General features: G+C 55.2%; 1 protein-coding gene across 10 annotated transcripts in view; it reads right to left on the reverse strand.

Annotated features, from left to right (window-relative positions):
• Nucleotides 1-27,727, reverse strand: part of ATP2B2 (ATPase plasma membrane Ca2+ transporting 2) — a 354,644-nt gene that overhangs the window by 141,548 nt on the left and 185,369 nt on the right. The window contains exon 1 of one of the 10 annotated variants that reach the window (XM_082415646.1): nucleotides 22,420-22,517. The exons of the other annotated variants lie outside the window; for them this stretch is intronic. The gene's annotated coding sequence lies outside the window, so the exon portion shown is untranslated. Of the gene's footprint in view, nucleotides 1-22,419; nucleotides 22,518-27,727 lie in introns of those variants that run through there. 10 annotated transcript variants of the gene reach the window in all.

The raw sequence follows: 27,727 nt of genomic DNA on the forward strand, positions 1-27,727 counted from the left end.
CACAGATGCAAGCAGAGCTGACGAATAAAAAAACTCATTTGAGCACCAAGATACAGCCATACCTGAAGTCAACCCATCTATTTTTCTTAGGTTAACTTGAGTTGACATTTACACTACTTGCTTCTGCAAGGAACCCAAATTAATTCAACTGGCCAACCCTTCCTCACCCCACTTCATCTCCTTTTCTGTTCCTCCAATATGCCAGCACACTCCCACCTCAGGGCTTTTGCCCACGCTGTTCTCTCTGTCTGCAGTGCTCTTTTCCCAGATGTCTACATGTCTCACTCCTTAACCTCTTCAGGTCCCTGCTCAAATGTCACCTCCTTAGAGAGGCCTGCCCTGCCTACCCCATCAAAAATGACAAGTCTCATCATCACCCCCTACTCCCTTACTCCGGGTTATTTTTAAAAATAATACTTTCAACCACCATGAATGTTATATGTTTACTTATTGTCTGTCTCCCTCTGCTAAACTTTAAACTCCATAAGGGTAGGGATTGTGTTAGGATGTCCAAGTGTCCTGATTTTCTTGAGAATGGGGGGTTTTCTGGGATGCAGGACTTTTAGTGCTATAACCAGAATGTCCTGGACAATTTGACGACCCTAGACAGCTTTGTTTGTTTACTGTAAAATCCCATTGCCCAGACCAGGGCTGGTACACGGTAGATGTTCAGTACACAGTTGAGTGGGTAAATGAATGCCAGCCCTAGGCTAGGTGGTGCCATGCCGTATTTATGTACACTGTTTTGTTTCATCCTCACAGCCAGCCTGGGAGGTGGGCTCTATTATCCCCATTTTACAGATGAGGAGCCTGAGGCTTGGGCAGCTTGCCCAGGCCACGTAGCTGGGGAAGCAGGACTGGAATCCACCCAGAGGTCAAGCCCTTAACTGTACTGCCATGCGTGCCTCCCAGTTACAGCCTGTTCTGCTTATGCCAACTGACCCTATGGCGACTGACCCTGTCGCCTAAACAGCTCCATCTGGGCCCAGAGCAGCTCACCCCTCACCTTGCCCCACCCAGGTGGGTGAGAACTCACCCAAGGGTGGCTTGTTCTTGGCCAGAGGAGAGGGAGAGCAGGCAGTCCAGGGGCTGGAGTCGAGCCGTACTAAGGCGGGAACCCTAGAGCGCGGTGGCCACTTCCCTGAGCTGTGCACCCCAGGGCACTTCCAGTCTGGGCTCCACTGGCTCTGTGTCCCCCTGGGGGTTTGTCAATCACAGCTGCCTTCTCAGCTGCTCCTATCCCCTGTGACTGAGCTGGAGAAAGCCTGTTTTCTGCCCACCCACAGGGGCCTAAACTAAAACATCCTTCCCACCCCAGTTAAGGGAAAGGTTTCTCTGCCATCCCAGACCTGCTGCCCTCCCCCACCCCAACTCGCCATCAGAACCAGGAGAACAACACTGGGAGCGGGGACAGTGCTTCCCCCAGGCCAGTTTACCTCTCATCTGATCCCTACAAGCAATCCTGGTGACACGTGCTCTTTCTCATCCCAATTTCGTGGATGAGGAAACCGAGGCCCAGAGAGGTGAAGTCACCTGCCCCATGCGACACAGCTCACAGAGACAGAGTCAGGGCTGTCTCCCAAGCTCACGCATTATCTATCTATTCTATGTTGGAGATGATCCGAGTTTCTGTTGTCTACCGAGCCAGGCATTTCCCACGCCTTAGTTCTCATTTCAACCTCGTGCAGTAGGTATGATTGTGTCCATTTTTCAGGAAGTCGGACAGCACAGGAGTGAAGTGGCTGACCAAGGTCACACGGCCTGGATGATTCCTAGTGGAGCCCGTCTTACCAATATGCTTCTCTCCCTCCTTTCCTTCCTCCCTACCCACCCACCTATGCACCTATCGCACCTATCTCATAACCAATCAGCATTCACTGAGTGACAGTGAGGCACCGACACCACCCCAGCACAGAGCAGGAGGATGTCCTGGGCTGCAGTGGCTGTCCTGGCTCTTGGCCCAGAGCAGCTGGAAATCCCTTCCGGAGAGGCTGCCCGGATTCCAAACCAGGATCCCCTGGGTCCTATTAGAGATCTACTTGGGAGTCTCTCACTGGGGAATTCTTCTCCGCAGGTTTCAATCTGGGATCTCAGCTGCTCTCCCCCCTTCCTAGTCACCAAGGAGTTGTTTTTCAGAACAAAGTGGGGTGGGAGAAGGGCCACGGAAGGTTTCAATAATTCCATCATTGGAAATTTCCACGGTGGTGGAAAAGACCTGCTGGCCACCCTCCAAACACCTCCCTGAAAAAACTTCCAAAACCAAACCTCTGGACTGGGCCACTGCAGACCCAGCAGATGCTGGAGCCACCCACAGAAGGGCTCGGGGCCAGCGTGTGGGCATCAGCCCCCAGCATGGGGCTGGGCACCAGAGGCCCAGGGATCAAGGAGAATGGGGAGCTTTTCTTCTCTTGGAGGGAAGTGTGGAAGAACAAAGCAGCTGCTCCCCTGGGAGCGAGTCACAAGCCCAGAGTCCATTTTCTCTGCCATCCACTCGCTGTGTGACCTTGAGCAGTGACTAGACCTCTCGGAGTCCAGTTCCTCCCTTAGGAAAGGAGGCAGTTGGTGGGAGGCTCTTTAGGGTCTGAAGCATCGGTGATGTGTGCTGGCTCTGACTTGGGTCTCCTGAGTTCTGGGGACTGAGGCCAGAAAGGGTGCAGAGAAACCGAGTCCCTGGGAACACCTGAGGAATCTAAAGGGCCCAGAGGCTTCCTGGGAGGGAGAAAAGGACCCCCAGGTCCTGGAGAGTGCGAGCTTGCAGGTGAGCAGGCAGATCCCTCACCGCCCAGCCACCGTCTGCTTCTCCCACAGGCACGCAGCTCCCCCAGCTGCCCTCTGCGAGAGGAAGGGACAGACGGAGGGGTCTGCACAAAGGTGAGGATCCTGGGGACTCCCTCCCCTCAGCATCTTGCCTGCTGTCACCCCCACAGCCATCCCTGAGGGTCTTGGTGGCATTCTGAGCTCTCCACACCCACCTGCTGCAGCCGCTACCCACTCCTGCCTCAGTGGTTCCTTCCCACCATCCCCAGGCTGCCCCCCTCCCGGCTCTGCCTTTACTCACCGGCCAGGCTGGTCTTTGCCCATCCCCGCTCTGACCCCGTCCTGCTGAGGGCCCCCAGGGCCCTAACTCCCCGCTGGGGCAGAAGAGGGGCAATAATCCGGAGCATCAGGTCTCCCTCCACCTGAAACCTCTCCTCCCAATGCAGGAATCACCCTCACACACCAAGGCCCACAGTGGAGCACAGCCTCCACAAACAACCTAAGAAGAATCCCCAAAGGTTAGGAAAAGTGGCGACTTCCTGTGCAGACCCGGGTTTGAGTCCCCCTAGACAGACTCTTTCACAGCTGGGAGCCTATTTCCTCAGCCGTGACGTGCGGGTGAGGCCATGGCCCTTACACTGTTGTCCTGAGGATGGAATGAGAGCGAGCCAGAAGCCCTGAGCCCAGAGCCTGGCCTACAGCAGACCCTGGGCAGACCTGACCCGGTGGGACCCCCTCTGTGAAAGGGGCTGGGTCAGGGCTCAGATGGGGCGTGGCGGGGAGCGTGAGAGGGGGGAGATGGTGGCAGGGAGTAAGAGGCGAGGGAGGTTTTAGGAAGACGGGTGGCCACCGTCATCCCTGCCATCACAGACGTGCTGTCTGCTTTTTAAACTGACTACTTAGTATATGCCAGGCACCAAGTTGAGGGCTTCTTGCAGCTCCCTCAGTAACATCCTGCCCGGGAAGGTTTATCACCTGGTTTTGCAGCTGTTGAACAGGTTCAGAGCGGTGAGGTCCCTTAGCTGGTGGGTGACACAGCCAGGACCTTTACCCCTGAGCTCTGCGCTGGCGAGGGTGCAGGAGGGAAGCAGTGGGGTGACAACAGGGCTTCGCAGAGGAGGCGGGTGATGGTTTTGTGCCCCCTTCGCTGTGCCCCTGAGCAGCTGCTCAGGGTGAGCCGGGCACACAGGGCACAGCCCCCTCGTGCCCTGGTAGATCCTCAACAGGTTCCTCTCTTGCCTCCTGCCCCGGGGACCCCTCTTCTTTGCTTTCTGCTTGTCTCCCTGTGGAGCCTGTATAAAGCAGGCCCTTGTGATCACAGCAAAGGAACCAAATTTACTCTGCCTGTCTCCAAATTTTCTCCAGGGGTGGGCGGGGACGGGGGGTGGAGCGGGGTCGGGGAGAGTCTTGTCCATCCCTCCTGCCCACTCCACAGAGCCACAGAGGCCGGGGCTGCGCACCAGCTCTCCTGGCCTGCTTGCTCCCCTGGTCCCCGGGCCAGCCCTCAGCTGGGACTTGGCTCTCAGGGCCTGGAAGTCGGAAGGTCAGTCTGAGAGTGTGCTGTGTGCCAATGGCAAGGGAAGGCCTTTGCAGAAGCTTCTGGCAGAATCCTGTGAAATCCATGCTCCTGGCGCCCACCCCCCAAGGCCCCCAAGCGGAGGCAGGTCCAAAGCATCAGGGACTGAACCAGTGCCTCTGGAACTGGAGCCAAGGGGCGGTGAGTGAGATGAGGGGGTGTCTGCCCTAGGGGCACAGAGGCACCCAGGGCAGGGGCCAAACCAGAGGCCCCTAACCGGTCAATGGCCACGTCAGCATCCTGCAACCCGACCTGCACCACGCCATTTCCCGGTCCGGGGTCCTTCCGTGGGTGCCCACGATCATGTGCAGGACTTGGTCATGCAGATGTGGGTTCAAACCCTGCTCTGTCACTTACTAGCTGTGCAACTCAGTTTCTCTATCTGTGAAATGGGAATTTCCTCATCAACTGCCCAGAACTGTTGCAAGGAATGAATGAGATGACAATCCCTTTTCCACATAGCAGCCAAAGGGGGCTGCGTGTGTGTCTCACCCCTGCTTAAGACTCTTCAGGGTCAGGATCAAATCCAAACATCATTCCATGACCTATAAAGCCCCCACGATCTGGGCCCTTATCGCTTCTTCTGCCTCATCCACCTCTCTCCCTTCTGAGCACTCTACAGCAGCCACAATGGCCTCGATCTCTGAACACGCCTCACTCGTTCCCACCTCAGGGCCTTTGCACATTTTGGCTCCTTCGCTGGGATTGCTCTTCCCCCAGATGGTGGCATGGCAAGGTACTTCTCATCGTCTCAAACGTCACCTCCTAGGGGAGGGCCTCCCTGACCATCCTACTCAAGCTGTCCCAGGCGGCCCCTTCTATTGCCCTGTTAATTTTCTTTGTAACACTCACCACTGCCTGGAATTATTTATTTTATTTATTAGTGAGACCTGTCTTGTCCACCACTGTATTCCCACTGCCTCAGACAGTGCCTGGCACGTAGCGACAGTTCAAGAAATATTTGTTAAGTGAACAAATATGTAATGAGCCTGCAACACAGTGGGCATTAAATGCACGCTGGTCCCTTTACCTTTACCCATTCCCAGCACAGTCTTTCCTCCCAAGCAAGTGCGCACACGTACACACACACACACACACACACACACACACAATCCTCAGATGAAACCAAAGAACAAAAATCCCAAACAAGAAAACCCCAAGCTAGAAGGAGGATGCTAGGGGTCACTAGGGTTCCAAGACCAGTCATAAGGTCTTGCCTTGCTTACTGGAGGGTCTCCACTGAGGCTGCAGAAAGTCAAGGTCTCTGGGAAGGGCAGAAAGCAACCCATCACTTCTCAGCATGAAGCTGGTGGGCCGCTGAGCCCCAAGACTAATCTGCATCCTGTCTCTGGTTCTGAGGCCCAGTGGAGGGTGAAAATGTGTCCTGTGGGCAGAGACTGTGTCTGGTTCATTCACACCAGGTCCCCAGAGTGCCCTCATGCAGTAAACGCTCACAGAATACTTGTAATGTATAAATGAATGAGGGTGGGGTGTTGGACAGCAGGAAACAGAAAGGATCGGCCATCAGTGCCCACAGAGGTTACCAGCTTGGGAGATGGTGCCAGACACTGCCCAGTGCCACCATCTGACAGTGCCTCCAACAGTCCTCACGTCCTGTCATGCCCTTGCTCAAGAACCTGCAGTGGATCCCACTGCCTCTGAGAAAGTTTGGATTTCTTAATGTGGCATTCAAGGCCTGCCTCCTTGCCTCTCTCCCTGCCTCCCTGCCTCTATCCGTTCATCCATCCTGCCCCTCCACCCATCCATCTGTCCATCTGCCCGCCCATCCATCCATCCATCCCTCTGTCCCTCCACCCATCCACCCACATATACTCCTTCCTCCCTCCCTCCCTCCATTCCTCCACCCATACATCCATCCACCCATCCAGCCTTTCATCCAACATTTACTAAGTGGTTCCCAGGTTCTAGACAATGTGCTAGGTGCTGGGGTCAACCCAGCTCTTCAGTTCTATAATAAAATTACCTCACCAAATATCGATCTGCAAATCCTGTCCGCTCTACCTTCAAAACATACCCCAAATGTGATCACTTCTCACCACTGTCACAGCCTCTACCCTGGGCCAAGCCACCGTCTTCACTCCCTGTGCTCATTGTGGAGCCTCCTCCCCGGTCTCCCTGCCTCTCACCCCCATCAACCCACCCCAGTCTGCTCTCCACACACAGATCCAGTCCTTTTCTGTTCAGAACCCTCCTGTGGTTCCTGTCACTCTCCAAGGAAAAGCCAAAGTCCCCGCAGTGGCCCTACATCATCTGCACCCCCCACCCTGTTACCTCTCTGACCTCATCCCCTCCGCTCCCCCTCACTCACTCCCTTCCACCCCACTGTCTTCCTCGCTGTCCCTTGAACCCACTGAGCACGCACCCACCTCAGGGCCTTTGCAGTGGCTGCTCCCTCTTCCCCAGACAGCCACAGAGCTCCCTCAAGTCTCTGCCCAAATGCCACCTTCTCAGGGAGGTCTTCCCTGGCCCCATACTTGAAACAACCCTCTTCATCTTCCTTCCTCTGCCTTATTTTTCTCCATCCATGAACCACTCCCTGACATGCCACCGGCTTGCATCTTTGTTTACTGTCTATCTCCATCCCTTTGAATGCAAACCACGAGGCACGAACGGGTCTGTTGTACCGAGGGTGGCATCCCCAGTGCCTGGCACACAGTGGGCCCTGCACTGACGTTTGTGGCCTGAAGGAATGCCCTCCACCTTTACGTGTGGGTAGTCATTTCCATTCTGTGAAGGACTTTCCCATTCCTTTTGTCAATGATCTGTTTGTAATCATCCCTCTGGGCTCTCATTAAATAGATTCGTAGGTTTTCCCCGACCTGCTTCCCCTCTCACCATCCCCATCCCTTTCTAAATGGCCCCAGTGACCCCAATGTCAGCTGGGGCTCTATGTGGCCTCCCCGTGGCTGCCCTCTTAAGTCCCAAAGCCTTGTCAGCTCACGCTGCCCCCTCCCCCCAGAACCTGCCCCTTATTTACCCAGATGCCTGTCCAGCCTCCACCTCATGGGCCTCCAGCCTCCAGCCTCCAGCCTCGTCTCTCCAACCCATTATCCTCACTAGGGCCACAGGGTCTTCCAAACGGGCCAATCTGGCCACATCACTCCTCAGCTTAAAACCGGGCAGCCCACTGCCCTTGGCTTGGCCCTGCTACCTCTCTGCTGAGCGCTCACGACCCCGGCCTGGAGCCTCTGCTCTGGCTGCTGCTGGTGGCCTCCGCCCCTTTAGGCTGTGCCTTTGCCTGGGGCACCCTTCCCACCTCCTACCTTCCTTCCAGCTGGCTGGCTCTTATTTATCCTTCCATTCGGCCGCGTGAGGCCCTCTTGGGGCTGTTCCTTGACAGCTCCAACGGCGGGAGGCCTCCTTTGGGCCCCGCATCCCTGTGGCTTCCCCTCGCTGGGCTGTTAGCACACTGATCTGCAATTACTGGTGTCCCTGCTAGACCGAGCACTCGGGAACTGTAAGGCTGCTGTCGTCACGGTTAAGCTGGGGGCTCTGGAGCCAGCCTGCTGGCTGGGTGCCCTTGGGCAGGTCACTGTATGTCGCAGAGCCTCGTTCCCTCACCTGTAAAGTGGGGATGGTAACTGCCAGAGGGAGGTTGTATTAAATAAATCCCATAAAGCACTTAGAGCAGCATCTATACGTGCGTCAGTCACCGGAATTCAGATGGAGGAACCGGCGCAGGGAAGGACCCGAGGGCCCTGGCGCATAGGTGCACCAGGCTGCTCCAGGCCTCCTGGTGCTGGACCTACCCTGGTGAGGGCTGGGTCAGGGTCCAGAGGATCACCTTGGCCTCTCTGTGGCCTTCTTCTAAGAAGTCTCTATTTGCTTCAGCTGATTTTTAAAAACGTGTCTTATTTGCTTTGGGAGTGACAGAAGCATCTTTTCAGGTTTGTGGTTAATGCCCTTCGTTTTTTTTCTTCTGACCTTTGTGCCTGTTTTCTGACTTCGCCTCCTGCCCTTGTTTGCATGTGGCTTTTTTTAGCCGACCTTTTGCATCCAACCTTTTTATTTGAGCTCAGACTCCCTGCCCCTCCTCTGGGTCTCAGGCCTACATGCGAGAAGGGGGGAAGTACCAGCCCCGGGTGCATGCTTGGTGCCAGTCTGTGCTGGGCACTGCACGTGTGCAGTGCTGGGGGCACAGAGAGGGCACGCCACAGCTGGTAAATGGCAGAGCTAGCAGCTCCCAAGCCACTGTCACCTGCATTAGCCTCTGTGTCTCTCGAAGATTGCTGAGCCACCAGGATGGCCACAGTACCCTAAGGACGTAACAAAGCCACGGGTGTGAACAAAATGATTTCAAAGAAAAGAAACAAAATCCCTCCGAACATATATGTACCAGTAAGTGAAAATACAAGCAAGGGAGGGGAACAGCAAATTGCCAGATTTCGTCAAACCTAAGTCAAACTGAGTCGCACCACTAAGAAAGGGAAAGCAATTCCGATAAAAAACTATAACATGATTCAGGTTTGTTTTTTTTTTTCAGATTATACTGTATACCTGAAACCAACGGAATATTGTAAATCAACTATACTTAACAAAAACAAACTATAATGTGTTGTCAGCTGCAATATTTATCCCTTTCTGAGGGCTGTGAAAATGTGGGAAAATGTGCATCCCAGAATCGAAATCAACTATACTTGAAAAAAAACAAACTATAATGTGTTGTCAGCTGCAATATTTACCCCTTTCTCAGGGCTGTGAAAATGTGGGAAAATATGCATCCCAGAATCGACGAAACCTGGTATCGACAACGGTTACATCAGGTAAACGTGGGATGTGGGGAGAGGAGAATTAGTTGTTTTGTTATAAACCCTTCTGTATCATTCTGTCTGTTTCAGTAAACATGCCGTTATTTTTTAATTCAAATGACTGCAGTTTACAAAAAGGAAATAGGTTTTCCAAGCAGTTGCTGCCTGGTTTCTTTTCTAGCCACCTCATGGGTTGGGGACATAGTAATCGGCAGCTCCTGGTGCCTGCTGGGGGAGGAGGCTGGGGGCTTGTGGAGGGGGAGGCAGGTGAGCATCAGGCACGCACTTTCCAGAGCTTGTCCTGGGTGAGGCTCATCAGCAGAAATTTCCTCTTATTGAGGCCTGGCCCCCAAACTCATCATTAAGGGCTCTTCAAGTCTGAAAGTACACAGTGGAGCCACAAACAATGCAGCAAAGCCCCGTTTCTCAGAGAACGGGATGGCCGAGGGCTCTTCCTCCTGCACCTTCCTCCGCTGCATTTGCATGGTCACTGCTACCTGGTGCTAAACCATTTAAAGATCCGGCTGTCTGTTTACTGCCCTCTCTCCAGCTAGAACGTAAACAGGAGGAGAGTATGGATTGCATTTGTCTTGTTTAGGGCTGCACCCCTCACCCGTTCTCTCCCTCTCCGACCCCTCCCTATGAGGCCTACTAGAGGCAGGTAGGGTGAGCATGGGGTTCCCAGGCAACCCCCAGAATCATTTCTCTTCATCTTGTATATACAGGGTCAAGTGTGATACTAAGGAAGGACACTGCTTTGCCCTTCACAGCCTCACAAAACAGAAACCCTCCCCTGATCTAGGCCCTTGAATACAACAGTGAATGGTACTGTCCTCAAGGAGCTGGTTGTCTAGAGGGTAGACAGACAACAAATAAGAGAATAAATACTGAAAAGAATGTCAATTGTGATAAATGCTTTTGAAAAACAACTGCTGTGACAGGGAAAATTCTTTTAAATAGATCAGGGAGGACCTCAATGGTGACCTATGAGAAGGAACCTATAATATAAAGTGAAGGGGGAAAAACAGTCTAGATGGGGAAACGGCACGTGCAAAGGCCCTGAGGCAGGAAAGAGGCTGATGAATTTGAGGAATGGAAAGAACACCAGTAAGCTAGAGGAGATGAGTGAGGAGAGAGGGGTGTAGTGAGGGGCCTATAGGCCATGGAAGGAGTCTGGGTTTTATCCTGTGCAGCATGGGGAGGACTGCAGAGTTTTAAGCAGAAAGCACCACAATCTGATTTATATTGTTAAAAGGATCCATCTGGCCACTTAGGGAGAACAGATGATTTGGGGGGAGCAAGAGAGGATACAGGGGACCAGTGAGGAAGGTCATCCGTTCACTTATTCCACATGTGTTTATTCAACAATGTTCTAATGAAATCTCTGACAAACACAATGATGAAAACAAACAAGACTGATCAGCTGAGGCATGACTCCAGAGGTCCAGGGCCTGCCACCGGGAGCTTACAATAAAGGGAGAGGCAGGAAGTCTTCCTGCAGAAGGAGGCATTTAAGTGGGGTTGAAGGATGGCTAAAGGGTGTTCATGGGTGGGCACAGCCCGGGCAAAGGCTCAGAGATGGGGAAAGGGTCAGTGTGCACAGGAGCTGTACTCCAATTTGTATTGAATAACTAAAGTCCTGACAAACTTAGTGGATGAAATAACTGATGAGGGAGAAGTAGTATGAAGGTGAAGCTGGAGGAAGGTGCTGGAAGGGTAGGTGGGGTATAAGTCATGGGCGCACCGAATGGGGGCCAAGGAGCCTGAGCTCTATCTGCTTGGCAACAGGAACACTGAAGGCCTTGCCCAGAGAGTGGCCGGCCAGATGGACATTCTGAGAAGGGCCCCCTGCACTGGCGGCCATACGGGGCCGTGGAGGAGGCTGGGGCAAGACCCAGGGAGAGAGGGTGAAGGGTGGGGCCTGGCTACCCTGCCCATTCTGATTCTATGATTAATAATAAATAGCGGATACTTCATAGAGCTTCCTATGTGTCAGGCACTGTTCTAAGCACTTTACGCCTATTAACTCATTTAATCAGCACAAGAACACTAGGAAGTTGGTACTGTGATTTACTCCCATTTTGCAGGTAAAGCGATTGAGGCTGAGAGAGGTTAAGTCACTTGCTCAAGGTCACACAGCACGGAAGGATTATGGCTGGGAATCGAGCCCCGGTTCTCAGACTCCAGAGTCCACTCTTAACCACTGACCTTGGCTGTCTCCTCTACCTAGGATCCCACAATCCTACATTCTGGCAGAGAAAACCCTCTCTCGACAGTGCCCCTGGCTGCCTTCTGAGGCTTCAAGAATACATCAACAAGCCCCTCAAAGCATGTGAACTGACCAGCTCCCACTCACGGCTCTGTTGCTGACCTGTGAGACCAGGGTGAGTCCCTGGACGTCTCTGAGGGACCTGTGTGTGGTCTGCAAAGTGAGGATGAGAACGCCTTCTTTGCAGGATGGGTACGAGAACCACGTGTTGCTAGCCAGGGCAATAACCACATTAGCTAGGAGGCACCGGGCAGGGGACGCACAGAGCCTTTGACTCACGCCTCACCTCATCTCCACAACAGCTACAGTCATTTCTCCCATTTTAGAGGTGAAAAACATGAGGCTCAGAAAGGAACAACTCACCCAGGGGGACACAGCTTGTCAGTGGCAAAGCTGGGGTTTGAACTACAGTTCGCTCAACAGTGCCTAGTAGGCGCTTAAGAAATATAGTCACCCCTCTTGCCCAAATGTGGACCCAGTGTGGCTCTGACCCTACCAGGGTTACCAAGTGTCTTTAGGGGGCGAGAATGAACAGCAGGACATGTTCGATTCATGGGGTCCAGGCCTGTTGTTGCCGAGGTGTCCGCCTTCAGGGTTTCCTGAACGTCCCCTGTGCCCGTGGGCAGCTGTGTTGGGCAAATGGCCGGGTGTGAATGGCCCTGTTCCTGGCTTGATGTCTGGCCTGAGGCCTCGCCATTTCCCCTGGAGGGCTGGGGCAGCACATAACCTTTGGGGGTGGCAGCCGGTACCACGGACAGAGTCCTGGCCTTCTGGGCTCTCACTGGGCAACCTTGGGCGATTCTGGTCTGGGCCTCGGTCTCCCCTTGAGTCCAGTGCACACAGCACGATGATGGGGGCGGGGGGGTCGGCTTCCTCCCAGCGGTGCCCTTCCCAGCCGGGAGAGCTGGCCTGAGCCACCGCACTTCCCCCAGCCTGGGTGTCCTCCTCTGTAAAGGGGTCCAGTCACGGCCATGAGGGGTGAAGGGACGCATGTGCGGACAGAGCTGCACACAGAAGCCCTTGGTCAGTGACACTCTTATCGTCAATCTGGTCACCGTGAAGGCTGCAGTGAGGCTCGGGGAGGCCACCAGGTGAAGGCTCACCGGTCACCGTTCAGCACCGGCGCCGCCTGCATTCACCTTTAGCTGCCGCAGTCCCACTGTCGAGGTCTGACTCTGGAGTTCAGAGATTCCCGGGAGAAGCTTTTGGAGGTCCCAGGCTGAGGGAAGCTGTTGGAATTCCCTCCCCCTGAGGACGTCTGTGCAGACTCCGGCCTCTGAGAGGGCAGAGAAACAGCCACAAACAGCCTGCACCCCAACGCCCAGCCACTCTTAATTCTATTACCACTGCCTGAGCGTGGGGTGGCCGTGGCCACCGGCTCCTCCCTACACTGGCCCCATTTCAAAGATGGGGAAACTGAGGCCCAGTGAGGTCCAAAGACTGTGGTTGGAGAGGCCAAGCCTTGGGCACAGGAGTTATTCATGGTCCAGCTCCCAACTGGGCATCTGCCATCACCTACCACCTTCGACCGGGGGTTGCACATGGCCTGACACACGCTAAGTACTCAGCCAATATTGGTTTTATTGATTTCTATTCTCTTCCCTTTTCAAGATCCTCTGAGTTTGGAAACCCGAAATTGGCTGGGGGTGGGATGGGGAGAAGGGCCTCGTTTTAATCTGAAGTGAGTCATGTAAGTTGATAAATTTAGAAGTGGCCTAAAGAGCTCTTAATCTCCTGCCTTCAGATAGTTGCTAGGAAGAGGCTGGTTCTCAGCAACCTCTGCGTTGCAAATACACATGACCACACGGCCACTGTCGGTGCCCCGCCCGGGTCCCCCTCACCGGCCTGCAGCACCCGTACCCCAGCTGCTGGGCTGTTATACCTTCTGCCTACCTCCTCCTCTTGAGGAATCGTCCTGGGATGAAAAGGAGCTACTGCTGTCTCAGGCTTGCTCCCACGGACCCCAACCCGAGATCCATATTGATGTGCACACACAGCCACAAGCTCTTTCACTCCAACCCTGTCCCTTCCCCGTGACCTTGACTATCAGCAATGCCTGGGAAATTTCGAATCTTAGACATTTAAAGTCCCAGGGGGCCCATCTGGCTCCAAAGTCCTTGTTTCAAAGATGGGAAACTGGTGCCCAGGGAGGGACCGTGACAAGTCCAAGGTTACTTGGAGTGTCTGTCAAGGCCAAGCTGCACCCAGGTCTCTGCTCCCCCTCTCCCATCCCAATCCATCCTGTGGCCCTGGCGCTGCTCAGTGTCTGGACCAGCTGGCCAGCGGGGCTTTTCCTCCCTCCAGGAGGGAGTTTTGCTGTGTCAACTCTGCAGCAACCACCGAGAAGGCACTTGGAGGCCAGGAAGTGCTGGCAGGTAGACTTGCAGGGTGGTTGGCAGGCTCTGCTGACCTTGGGCACAGCCCAGCTCAGCCCCTTCACCTGTGCTGTGGTGAACAGGCAGAAACGTAAAGGAAGAAGCAAACCACTTCTGATGAGAACCCCAACCCAGCAGATACTGCATCTGGCTGCACCTTCTTCTCGAAAGCCTTCCTCCCCTGGCAAGAACTCCCTTCTCCGTAAGAATCACAGAGTCCCAGACTGACACGGGCGAGGAGGCAACATCAGGCTGGTGCCTGGATGCTGGGGATGAGGCTCCAGCTCTGGGGAGGGCCAGCTGTGTGACCTTGGGCAAACCAACGTACAGCTTGGGCCTCAGCTGCCCCATCTATAAAACGGGTGCAGTCTGTCTTGTTGTTACTTTATTGAGCCCAGTGTCCATTTTAGCTCTATTTATGGAACTAGAAGAGACTCATTAGGAGCTCATTAAATAATAATTGCTTACAATTCTGTCAAGCACTGCTCTAGGCACTTTCATTTTATTTAATTCTCGCAGCAGTCGTATGAATTGGATACTTCTGTTATCTCCATTTTACAGATGGTGGGGACTAAGGCGCAGAGGAGTTAAGAAAGTGGCACAAGGTCACATGGCAAGGAAGTGGTGGAGCAGGAGATGGAATCCCAGAGTCTGTGCTTTAAACTCCTCCCTGTACTACCACCTTTGTTGTTTCCTTTGGAATGCCAGTGATCAGGCACCTACTGCATATGGGTACTCTGCTGGGCATGCGATATACACGAGCTTGCTAACTTCTCACAACAGCTCTGGGAGGCCAGGATTCTCATGCCCATTGCTTCAGAAGAGGAAATGAAAGCTCCTATGAGATGCACAGAAATTCCCCAGATCCCACTGTGACTGAGCTGGGGACGCAGGTGGGAGACGTGTTTGTTCCCACCAGCCTGGTGGCCCTAAGTCCTTTATAGGTTTTATCTTATTTACCATATTTCACTGAATCTAAGGTGCATCCACTATAAGAAGCATCGCTACTTTATGTATCGTTAAGAATGAGAAAGGCATGGCTGGGTCTACTATGATGCGCCACCAGTTGTAACAGGCACCCTGATTCAGAGATGTCAAAACGTGCATCTGGGAATCCATGCGATTCAGCTTTAATCACCACACCCTACAAAATAGGCACTGTTATTACTCCCATTTTACAGCTGAGGGAACTGAGGCTCAGAGATGAAAGACACACAGCTGGTCAAGCCTCGGGCCTCAGGTTTGAGGCTGGGTTGGCTGGGCCCAGACTTGGTCCTGAACCACCATTTACATCACTGCTCAGTCAGGCCACGTGGGACGTGCCCCCTGCCCCCAGCACATTAGGAGGCGGAGAAGGCTCAGTCAGCTGGAGCCCAGAGCCCCTTGTTTCCCAAACAGCTTCCCAAGGATCCTCCTCTCCGCCATGGCCTCGACAGAATGCGGTGACAGCTCAGCTCCCAAGCCACCCTGGAGCCGGCACTCAGCCCAGCGAGGAAGGGGTATCGGGCACCAGGCTGGAGCGGCTCCTCTGTACGAAACTCCCCACAACCCCTGCAGTGGAGACCCCAGGCAGCCAGGCATGGATGGGTGGAGCTGCACAGGCCAGTGTGGAGAAGGCCACCACTTCATAGACAACTTCCCTCGTGGTGGCATGAGCGACCTGCTTCTTTCCTTGGAAGCTACATGGCTCTTGGACCCAAAACGGGGTCATCCATTCACAGCTTCCTCCCACAAGCTCTTCCAACCCCAAGCTCCACTACAGCACGACTTCTCTGGGTCTTTGAAAATCGAATCCACCCCACCCCTTTGACTAGGATTTGCCCCTTCTAAAGACATCTTTAAGGAAGTCCTCTGGGGGGTCTTTCCCCAGAAGCAGGGCAGAAATTCAACTTCTTTCAAATGTCTGACATGATTGGGGCTCCACCTGTGACAGTTTTCTGTCCATCATGTCACATACACGATCTTGTGAGACAGGTTTCTTTAACCCCACTTTATATGTCAGGATGCCAAGCTCAGACAGGCAAAGCTACTGACTCAAGGTCACACCGCAGTAAACGCTGGCATTAGGATTTCAGTTCAAGTCTTTCTAATGGCACGAGAGGAGGCCACTTTAACATCGATCTCTGGGCAGGCCCTGAGCCAAGCGCTTCCTCTGCATTACTTCACCAAATTCTCACACAAGTAATAGTATGATAATAACAACACTATTATTACTCCCATCTTACAGATGAGGAAATATCCCCTGGGCCTTCAACTGGAACATAACCCCAGGCAAGGCACTTTACTTGAATCCCATTTGCCTCTCACAGCACCAAAGAAGGTGGGTACCAATGTTACCCCCTTTAATGGATGAGTAAACTGAGGTTAAGACACTAGTTCAACCACACACAGCTATTTCATGGTAGAGCCACTCGTTAGGATGTGGCTTGGAATAAGCAATTACCCTCCCACACATTAAATTTAAAAAATTTGCAAAGTGCTTTTGGATACATTTTAGCTCTCAGTGATGACTATGATGATTAGCATTTTAGAACCTGCCAATTACCCCACCAGGTGGCGTTGCTGTCCCCATTCTCCAGATGAGAACACTGAGGTTCATGGAGAATAAGTAGCAGATAAGAAGGGACTGTGGGCTCTCAACCCTCTGCCCTGCACTGGTCTCCTGGGGCCAGCGGGGCTCACTCACGCCCCCGGGCTGCCCTGTCCATCCTCAGCTCTTCTCTCTGGGGCCCAGGAGCCCCACAGGCCCTGGGTGAACACAAGGCTGGCTGGAGGTCCCACCCCGTGGGTTCCTGGCTGTGGGCAGCCCCCATGCAGCTCCAAAAAGGTAGAAAGGAGAAAGCACATCAGAGACCTGGGTTCAATCCCAGCTCTGCCCCCACTTGCCGTGTGACTTGGGCACCTCTTAATTCCCCAGGTCTTGGTTTCTTTGTCTGTAAAATGGATGATAGTGAGGAAACGTGGCACTGTGCAAAGGACTTACTAGCAGTAAATACTCAATAAATACAGTCGTCCCAAGACCCCCTGCAAATACCAAACTTCGAGGATGCTCAAGTCCCTTCCAGGGGGTCTTCTGCATCCGTGGGCTCCACATCTGCAGATATGAAGGCTGACTACAATCATGACTGTAATGGGTTGAATAGTGTCTCCCCAAATTCACATCTACCCGGCACCTCAGAATGTACCCGTATTTGGAAATAGGGTCTTTGTATATGTAATTAGTTAAAGATCTCAGTCATCCTGGATTTCAGGTGGCCCCTATATCCAACGACTGGTGTCCTGATAAAAAGAGGAGACACACAGAGGGTGAAGTGAAGATGGACTCGAGATGGAGTGATGCAGCTACAAGCCAAGGAATGCCGCGATCGCTGGCACCACCAGAAGCTGGGAGAGAGGCAGAGGGTGGATTCTCCCTCAGGGCCTCCAGAAGGAACTGGCCTTGCCAACATCTTGCATTCAGACATCCAGCCTCCAGAACTGTGAGAAAATAAATTTCAGCTGTTTGAAGCCACTCAGTTTGTGGTCATTTGTTACGGTGACCACAGGAAACACACAGAGCAGCTGTAGCTACTGCAGTTGTTAATGCCTCTGACTTGCATTGGCTCAGACCCTTTACCCTAAGGGCCTGAGGGCAGGAGAATCTGCTCCCACTGAGGACATGAAGCGGGCAGGATCACTGTCCCTTCCTTCAAGGGGAGAGCATGGGACCAGGGCGCTGACACAATTTGCCCAAGGTCACCTGCCAGTGTCTGAGGTGGACCTGGAAACCAGGTCACCTGACCCTCAGACCAAGGCTGCCTCCCCTATACCCAGGGACCTCTGCAGCCTCAGGAACCCCAGCCTTGATGTCCCTCCCCTTGGTCCCATCAGGCCCAGCCATCTCGCCCTGCATCAGACCCTGCAGAGGTTTCTTGGATTGTGCATGATGATTCCAACGTCTGGAGACCAGGGTGAAGCCCTTAGCACATCACCTGGCACATGGCAGGTTCTCAAGAGATGTCTCACCTATTTTTTATTGTTGTCATACTGCAGTCCTATGTAGTAGGCAGCCTGGGAAACACAGTCCCATTTTACAGATCCAAAACCAAGGCTTGAAGAGGCAAAGGGGCTGACACAAGGGCACTCTTAAGCAGCAGAGGTAGGTTTTAAGCTCACACCTTCTGATTCTCAATCTCGACGCCTTCCATTCACTAAGCCATAAATATGGGCCACACCCTGAGCCCAGCACTCTTCCACTTGCCCTTCACCACGGCCTGAGAAGTGGGTACCATTGTCATCCATTCTACAGATGGGTGAACTGAGGCTCCACCCAACCATGTGGAACACAAGGGCCTTGCCACCTCCATCTACTTCCAGCTCTTAATGAGGGGTAAAGCCAGACATCCAGTTGTCTCCAGCCAGGGGGATATTCTCCCAAAATATTTTGTTTGAGGTTCCTACGGGGACGGAGAAATGAATTACTGCAGGTTCAATGTTCTGGCTTTGGAAAGTGCAGGGTGGGCTGGGGGGCGCCCAGATTCCAGGCAGGACACCCACCCCTGTCTCCCACATTGCACTGTGTGCTCCAGGCAGGGTTGGGGGAGGGACCTGTCCACCCCCTACAGCGTGTGTGTGCACGTGGCACCCAGATCCTGCACCTCAGACACCCCCACTGCAGCCCTTTGGGAGCTAAGGGAGGCTGAGAGGAGTCATAGTCTGGACCTCAGGCTCCCCCATGGCCCCAACCTTGACCATGCAACTACTATGTGCCAGCTGTTTCTTAATTTTAATTTTAATTAAGCAGCTCTGCCCTAAATCTATCCCCCTTCTAGAGAAGGGCAGATTGAGGTTTACATGTCCCCCACTGTCAGATGGCTGGGGAGAGGCACCACCAGGACTCAAGGCCAAGGCCCAGGACTCTCTTTGGAGCCCTCATCCCAGCCACACTGGATGTGAAGGTTGCCCCGCTCCCAGAAGGGCCTGATTTAACTGTGCAGGTTGAAGCCAGGGGCTGGGGGTGGGACGAGGGACTGGAGGGCTGGAGACCCGAGTTTCAGTCTCCCTCCGGCACCAACTTGCCAGGCACCCTCAGTTTCCCCAGATGTGGCAGTGGCAGGGGAACAGCATGATGCCCAGGTCACCCCCAGCTCCAAGAGCCTGTGAGCTCCCCGAGCTCATTCTCATGCACCTTGGCTCCCCCAAGGCACAGAGCCACAGAGATGAGAACCCTGGGGCTCCCGTGAAAAGGCAGCCCCCAGGACCTCCTGACTTACTGGGAGACCCAGAAATCTGCCCCCACCAGGTGATTCCTTAAGTGCAGTCATGTTTGAGACTCACCGACCTAGAAGTTCCCATCCTTGCTCCCCCTCCTGACCTTGGCCGTTCGCAGCAGCAAGGTGCTCTCCTGCCCTGGCTCCCGGCCCTGACGCCAGTCACAGCTCTGTGCACAGTCCTCTACAGGAGACCAGGGCCCCGGCCACTGCGGGCTAAGGCAGGGCAGGGACAGGTCTGCCCTGGTCACACACGAGGACATTGAGGAGCAGAGAGACAAAGCGACTTGCCCAAGGTCACACAGCTGGCCAGGAGCAGAGCCTGGGTCTGGTGTAAGCATCCTTTTAACTCGGACTCAAACATCTGCGGGAAACCAGGGGCCCAAATAGGCCTTTGCTGCTGCAAGCCTGGGACCTGAGATGGGCTAGCAAGACTCCCCACTCTCCCTAGAATACAGTATGACCTTGGACAAGTCCCTTCCCCTGGCTGGACCTCAGTTTCCCTCTTCTCATTGGGTCTGGGCCAGGGAACTTTAGAGCGCAGTCTGCTTGGCTTTCTAGGTGCTGTCAATTCCATGGGGTCATGGGATGGCAGAACTGTCCTGCTGCCTAGGACAAGGCCACGCCTGCCTGTGGAGGGCTCTGCCTTTACCCACAGGAGACCCTCTGGACCCTTTCTTGGAGCCTCACCCCCAAATCCTAAGTTCTTGGCCTACTGGTGCTCAAGAAGTTGGCACCCCAAATTGGAGCTGGCCTCCCACAGGAGGGGAGAGGAGGAGAGGGTCCAGGAGGGCAGGCAGGGAGCCTGATGGCCCGGCTTCCATCCCATCTCTGACACGTTCCAGCTGTGTGACCTTGGGTAAGTGTCTTCACTTCTCTGTGCAGCTTCCTCATCTGTGGCGTGAGAATAACAAGGCTATGAGAGGCCCCACTGAAGCGACGCACGCAGAGTCATTAGCTCAGCGAATGCTAGAGGGCTTATTATTATCTACCCACATCCCTTGACCCGCACCTGTGCTGGGCAGGGAGAATTGGGGTGGGGGTAGTGTGAAAACAGCGGGAAGGGACCAGCCACGGGCAGCTTTTCTGACCTTCGGTTTGAAGAGGACTTTGGAGGCTGCTGGAGGCGTCCCAGGACCCAGCTTTCCGAGACCCCACAGCCGTGTGCCGGTTTTCTGGTGCCAGAGAAGGGGGTGGTGGGTCTAGTCCGGGCTCCTGGTGGTCTGGAGCTGCCCCCAGACCAGTGGCTGGTCTGCCCTGGTGGGCAGTAGCTGCCCCCGCCCCCTCCTCTTTCCTTTCCAACTCCGGGCAGCCCTCTCTGCAGAACATCAATAACCCAAGACGGCCTTGCTGAGCCCAATCATGGCTTCCTGGGAATGAAGCCTGGCCCTCCCCTTAGGCCTGTGTGGGAGCAGGTGTCCCTCTGTCCCCACAGGCAGTCCATGAGACGCAAGCCTCTCCAGTGCCTAGAGAGGCACCTTCACCCCCATGGAGGATACCTAGCTGCTGAGGGGCGGGTGTGCGCACACAGCACCTGCAGAGGTGCTGCATCTGTGTTCCTGGGCTGTCCTTGTACCTGTGCAACCTACATTCACCTGTGGGCGCATTCCAGCAGGCTGTGTGCCTGCCAATGCACAGACAGGCATGCAGATGGCACTCAGGACACCACATGTGTGTGCTTGTCACTTTCACAGGGGCCAGCTCTCACATGGACACATGCCACATTTGCGGCTGCTGCAGGGCACCGCGGCATGCAGGCCGATTCACCCATGGGCAGCCTACTGCATTCCTGTGTTGGTGCTACATGCATGTGCGGGCATGCTGCATTCACAGGTATGAGTGTGTGTGTGTGTGTGTGTGCGCGTGTGCATGCTGCATTCGTGTGCATGCTGTATTTTGCAGGTGAGCAGTGATATTCAGGAATGTGCGCTGTATTCACATGTGCTGGGTGTATCTGAGGGCATGGGCACGCCGTATGTGTGTGTGTGATTTGAACATATACGATGCACTACTCTGTGTACTATATTTGTACATGTGCACCTGTGCAAATCTGTGGGTGTATATATGCCTTGATGAGAATGGGACTGGGGGTACAAAGGTGGCTAAATAATACGGGCCATCAGCCTCTTTCCTGGACCCCGCCAGCAGGGTTCCCCCAGAGCTGCAGCCCCCTCCCTGCCACTGCTCCTTCAACGAAGTTAACAGGCGGAGGCCCCCAAGGCCTGTGCGCCAAGCCCCCTCGTACTGCACACGTCAAAGCAGAATTTCTCTGGAGGGCACCCGCCACTCCTGGAAATGCCCCAAACATCAGCTCTGCCTCCTCCCAGCGATTTGGAGAGCAATGCAGGCGAGGAAAGGAGCCTGTTCTGTGACAGGCAAGGGGGGTTCAGGGTCACACCAAGACCCTGTGCTGGTCCCGCCTGCTGCTCACTTACCCTTCTGAAGGTCGAGCCAGGCTGGGTCTCTGGGTGGAGGTCCCCAGATCCCCAGGGCTTTGGCCTGACTGGGGCAGGCCAGCCACAGAGACCCCTCCCCACATGACCTGGGTGAGCAGAGGACAGCCGTGGCGCGGAATGGCCACTTGGCTAGAAAGGGTGGCCGCCCCTAGCAGCCCACCCTTGGGGAGTGCAGAGGCCCCCTGCTGGATTTCCCCATCTTGACCCAGCCAGGGAGCAGGGAGGAGCCCCAGGTGCCTAGGGCTCAGCCAGAGGCCACCGAGGCTGGCAGAGGAACGGGGCTTTGGGGAGAAAGTGCCAACTCCACCACCCAGCGTGACCGCTACAAAATGGCCCGGCCATCCCGCTCCTGCCCTTCTCCTGGCCATCTCAGGGACCGGGGGACTTGTCCATGCCACCACACACCCTGGCTGGCCTGACCCGGAGGTCCGGGGCACACAGCAGCCCACCCCACCAAGGGGACCCTCCACGGGGGCCTCCCTCTGCCTCTTTCCTGGGACTCTGGCCGCAGTGGGCAGGGGGCACCCTCTGGTCCTCTGTTTCCCTGGGACGCAGCTCAGAGGGAAAAGAACCTTGCCCCGCACTGTCGGCTGGCCGGCCCTTGCGTAACATTCATTAGGGGCATTTGCTGTCCAGAGGCTGCCGGAATCTGCCTGAGATCCCGGGTATCCGCCTGTCCGAGGCCCCCCTGCCCGTGTCCCCAGCGCCCCAGCCCTCCCCCCAACACACGGACCCTCACACTAGTGTCTCCCTCAGCGGCGGCTCCCAATGCAGCCTCAGCTGCTGTCAGATAAACAAGCCCGGCTCCCCCCTGGTCCCCCCCCCCACCGCCGCCGCCGCCACCACCATCAGCACTGAAAAAAACCAAATGAAATGAAACAAAATAAATTGGGTGAGGGAGGAAGGGGAGAGCGGAGTGGGGCGCTTTTTATTTTTTATTTCTCATGCTGGGGGATGCCGGTACTTACTTGGCTATGAAAATCGCCACAAATCCGGCACGGTTTCCAGGCGGGCAGCCCCGTAATCTCGGTGCGGCAGCTGGTGCCGCGGCTGAGCCCAGCCAGCGTGCCCGGGTCCCTCTGCAGACTGTACCATCCTGCCCGAGGAGTGGGGGGGGGGGGCGGGGGGGGGGAGGCGTCGGCGCCGGCTTCTAGGAGAGCATCTCGCCTGGCAAAATGCAGTCTCCGGGGAGGCAGAGGCCGCTGCGCTGCTGGAGGCTGGGGGAGGGGGCAGGAGGACAAGGGAGGGACGCGGGGAGGCCTCGTTCTGGTGGGGGGACTGGGGGAGGAGAGTGGGGGGCGGGGGGACGTGGACCGAACCACCACGGTGTTGTTTGCGGTTTTAATTCCTCCCGTGGGATCATGAGGAACTGAAGCTGGCGGAGTCCCAGGAATACGCCCGCTCCCCCGAAGTAGGAGGGAATGTCAAGGGCATGGTGAGGGTAGGCTTGGGGCTGCGCTGGAGGGGAGGGGGTCCTTCGAGCAGTGGAGGGGGGTCAGCGATAGAGAGAGGAGGATTTTGCTCAAATGGCCCTAAGTCTTCCCTTACTTTCTGGGGGACCCATTCAGCTGGGCAGGGGCTCTGGTGCCCCCTCCTTTTGATCAGGACACCCCCAGACCTGGGGGCAAAGGTCACATGAGGAGCAGTGGACTGAACACAGTCTAAACACAACTGTGGTTGCAGGACCGACGGAGCAGAGCCCGCAGTGAACTCCCTGCTGCCGTGGAAGTGCAACCCCTGAACCCCTGCAGCCCCAGGGCCGGACTGTGTGCAGCCCCACCTGCCTGGGGGCTGCAGGTCTGCAGAGGACCCCCTCAAGAGGCCACTTCTCTACTCACGGGTGCCCAATGCATATGCCTCGCGCATCTACAGAATTTGCAGGGACATCTGTGATGAGCTGCCGGGGGCTGGTGATGCCCAGAGGAGCCCCTCAAGAGGCCACTTCTCTACTCACGGGTGCCCACTGCATATGCCTCGCGCATCTACAGAATTTGCAGGGACATCTGTGATGAGCTGCCGGGGGCTGGTGATGTCCAGAGGACCCTAGGGACCCCCAACAAGGAGTCTGCAGGAATGGGATTCCCCCAACCAGTTGCCTGCTTCTTCCTGCCTCATCTCTGGCAGACCTGCTGCCTCTTTAAATCCAGCCAGGTGGGAGGACAGCCCCAGGAGCAAGGGGAGGAGGTCACAGTGGGTGAAGGGGCTTCTCTCAGATTCAGGAGCCTCCCCCTCCACTGCCGTGCCCCCTCCAGGAGGGTTGCCCTGCTTGGCAGGAGGGCACTGAAGGTGGAAGGACCTTCAGGAGTGTCTTGGGGCACCTGTCCGCGTGGAGGGGGTGTGTGCGGGCAGGGTGAGGGCTGGGGGTGCCCCAGGAGGGAGTCCTAGACTAGAGCTGCCTCCTTCCCCTGCCCCCATCCCCTGACCACTTCTGAGCTGCCCGCCCAAGCGAGCGTCCCAAGCTGCCGCTCCATCCCTGGGCTGGCACAGAATATCAATTTGTCTCGTTAAGCTGAAAGTCTGCACTGCACCAAAATCAGAACCTGGCCGGGCAGAGGGGCCACGGGAGGCATGGAGCCAGGAGCGCCAGCGGCAGGGCCCCTATCAACAAGGCCACGCTGATACCCCCTTGCCCTTCATCCCCCTAACCCCACCAAGGGGTCCCCTTCTGTCTCCGGGCCAGGCAGAGTGAGATGCAGGGAGGCTGCTGAGAAGCTTAGGGTGCTGAGCACTGGGTGGCCCTGGGCTCCAGTAGGGCAGGCAGGGAAGGCACCAGGCTGGGTTCCGAGGGAGCAGCCCAGGACACCGCTTAGGGAGGCTTTCGTCCTCTACCAATAGCTTGCGACAGGGACCTCCCACCTCGGCCCCTTCTTGGGGGTGCAGACGGGGGACTCCACTGGCCCCTCTCCAGTCAGACTTCTAAGACAAACTCTACTTCAGGAGGGGCCAGGCCAGCCTCTGCCCCCCAACACGGGGCCAAGTAAAAGTGTCAGAGACACTGGGGTGAGGGTGAGCACAGACCGGCAGAGGGGAAAGGACCACTCCAGCTCCCATCTGTTGGAGCAACTGTCTGGACCAGGAATCCCACCGTTATTACCGTGACATTAATGGGGGCAAAACCCTTTCCCTGTGATTACAAAACAAACAGTCCCACCAGGGGCCGGTTATGAGCTACCATCTGAGCAATAACAATCCCGTCCGTGTCCGGCACACTTTTGTTCACAAAGGCCACCTGCAAAACAGTAAATCGCTTGCTTCTCACAAGTACTGCTGCAATGGCTGCTGTAAGCACCCATGTTACAGATTAGGAATCTGCGTATGGCTCAGAGGCGTGTGGTGGCCAGCACAAGGTCCCTTGGTTGGGAAGGGGTAGACTGAACCTGTGACCAAAGCCTGAGGACTCCAAGCCCAGGGCTCCCTACATGTGACGGCCAGCATGGCACAGGCCGCCTGGGGGCCCCAGTACTCACCCACTTGGCAGTTCTAAGTCCTGCCTGCTCACTAGCCCCTGTGAGGGGTGGGCTGGGTCTTCACCAACAGACACCAAACTCTCAGGAGCTTATGGATTTTGATTCTCAGGATCTAAGACTAGCACGGCACCTGGCTAAGCTCCCATCTTCTTGGCATTTCAGGCCTGTGTACTTCAGCCTCTGCATCCACACCCCAAGTACAGGATATTCCCTAACTTTTGAGGCAGTCCAAATGTTAAATAGCAGAGTTTGGAAGTTTTTCTTATGTTAGGCCTATGAACTCCTACTCATCCTTCAAAGTCCAGCTCAAATGCCCCTTCCTCGGACAGTCCTTCCTGATTCCAGCAACAGAATTAGTTCATAACTCTGGCCCAGCTCTGATCACAACATATTGTGATGGTTTCACATCTGTCCCCCTCATTGGGCTGTGACCACATCAACTCTGTCTCCAGAGTCCCAGCTCCCAGCATGTAGTGGGTGCCGCAATAAAGGCTTGAATGAAATCTGCTGCTATGTGATTTTAAGTTCAAATACCAGAACTAGAAAGACTCTTATCCAGTTCTCCCATTTTATAGTGGAGCAAACTGAGGCCTCAAGAAAAGAATTAAGTGGCTTGCCAAGGTCATCCTTGAGGGTCGAATCTGGCCACAGACATTCGTCCCCTGCCCTGCCCCCTTTGCCTCCCCTTCCTGCAGCAGACACACCTGGGGCATCTGGCCTGTCCTTCCAGGATATGTTGGGGGCAGGAGGTACTGGACAGGCAGAGGTGTTGTGAAATCAGACAAACAATGGCACCAGTGTCGCAACTCTGGGAAGGTTGGAAACGACAGGTCAGGGTCACTCACAGGGAAGAGGGGGAGAGAGGCAGGAGGCCAGCCAGGAGGATTACCCATAGCTTCTGCCTCCAGCATGATTTGGCTTATAGTGGACATGGCTTGGGGGTCAGGGTTGGGGGAAGATATGAGAAATAGGGCAGGAGTGAGGGGAGAGCCGGTCCAGTCATATTTCAAACAGTGTTTAGTTGCCCAGTTTTCTCCCCTTGGGGCAGATCCTGGGGCCGGAGAGAGAGGGGGAGTAGAGAGGGTCAGTCCACCCAGGGATGAGGGTGGGGAGCCTGGCCCCAGCTGATGGAGGCATTTTGCATAAGGGAGACTGATGAGGTAGGTCCAGACAGGTCTGAGGCAGGCAGAATGGAAAGCAATCCGAGGCCAGCTGTGTCCTCTCTGGTAGATACGGGCTCTCTGGGGCTTTCCCCCTTGAGGGGAAGCAGGAATGAAGGCTATACCTGCCCTCACCTTGCCCAGCTCAGGGTCTTCTGAAGCCTGGGCGGGGGTCCTGGGGCACCTGCCATCACAATGAGCTGCTGGCTGGGCCCCTCAGGGGATGAGAAGCTATTTCCAAAGGCCCCTCCCATCCCTGCCTTGTCTGACTTCCACTAATCACTCACGGAGAGATTGGGCTTCTTCCCATTTTGCAGGAGAAAATTGAGGCCTGTAGATTTTGAACAACTTGCTTAGGAATTACAGGGCCAGTGAGGGCCAGAGCTGAGATTTGAACCCAGATCTGTCCCACTTGAGCTTTAGGCTCTTCCCTCTGTCCTTGCCTCAAGCCACCCAACTCTGAGGCCCATGATTCAGGCTCTCCTAGGCCCATGACCTCAAGGGGCCACAGAATGTCTAGGGGGCTATGTGGCCCAGCTTGTCCTAAGTCTTTCCTCCACCACATTGGGGTCCTATACCCACTCCCACCAAAGCCCAAAAGTCCTTCAAGACAACCTGATCTTGGGCTGAGACAAGACAGCCCAGGTTTGTGGTCAGACAAACCTGGGTTCAAATCCTGGCTCCTTCATTTACCAGCTATGTGACTTTGGGCAAATGACTCAACCTCCCTGAGTCCCAGTTTTCTCATTTGCAAAGTGGGGACAATAATACCTATTTGGCAGGTTTGCACACTAGAGGAGAATGGCAGCTGTTATTCATAGAAAAAGCATAGGGGTGAACTTCTTCCGAAGGCCCCTGGGAAAGGTTGGGGGAGTGGGCCTGTCCCAGCCCCTCATCCCACTGGCTTATGATGGTTCTCAGATACCACCAGTGGGGCCTAGGCAGGGCTGGTCTCTAGGACTCTGAAGGCCCAGACAGCCCTGCTGAGACTCGAACCCAGGTCCCCGATTCCCAGCTCCTCCCACTGGGTCTTGCTCCCTCAGGAAGGAGGGTACAGGCCTGACCCCTGGCTAACTCCAGCTGCCATTCACATCGACATCCTACCGTGTGTCTCATGTGGTGTGAGCTTCGCAAAATCCTGGGAGGTAGGTCCTATATTTACCCTTCCCCCCCACCATTTTACTGATGAGGAAACTGAGGTACAGAGAGGTGAAATGATGTTGCCCAAGGTCATAGAGTAGGGGAACTGGGGCCTAAAACCAGGGCTGCGTGAGGCCCCACACTGAGTCCAGGGACTGCAGGAGGAGGCAGGCATAAGCCTGCGTCCAGGGAGCCACGCGGGACCTGGATTTCCCACAGATCAGAACACCAGAGCCCAGAGGGCCCACCCCAAACCTCCAGCGGGGTGGGGCAGGTATGTGGCTATGGCTGACTTGCCACCTCTCTGCGAGGGCAGGGATAGGGGCCAATTAGGGAGCAGGCACTTTCCCACCTGGCAGAACACAGAGCCTAGTGAGTCAAGAGCTACTCTGGGAGGACTCCCTGGGGGAGGCTGCCTTTTCCAGGCCGGAGAAACACGGTCTCATCCACGGGCGGCTAGCCTTTCAGGTTAATGCCGCCTTGTTAATGCACACACACTTACACACTGC

This window comes from Balaenoptera physalus (genome assembly GCF_965194825.1).
Source record: "Balaenoptera physalus genome assembly, chromosome: 11".
NCBI lineage: Eukaryota > Metazoa > Chordata > Mammalia > Artiodactyla > Balaenopteridae > Balaenoptera > Balaenoptera physalus.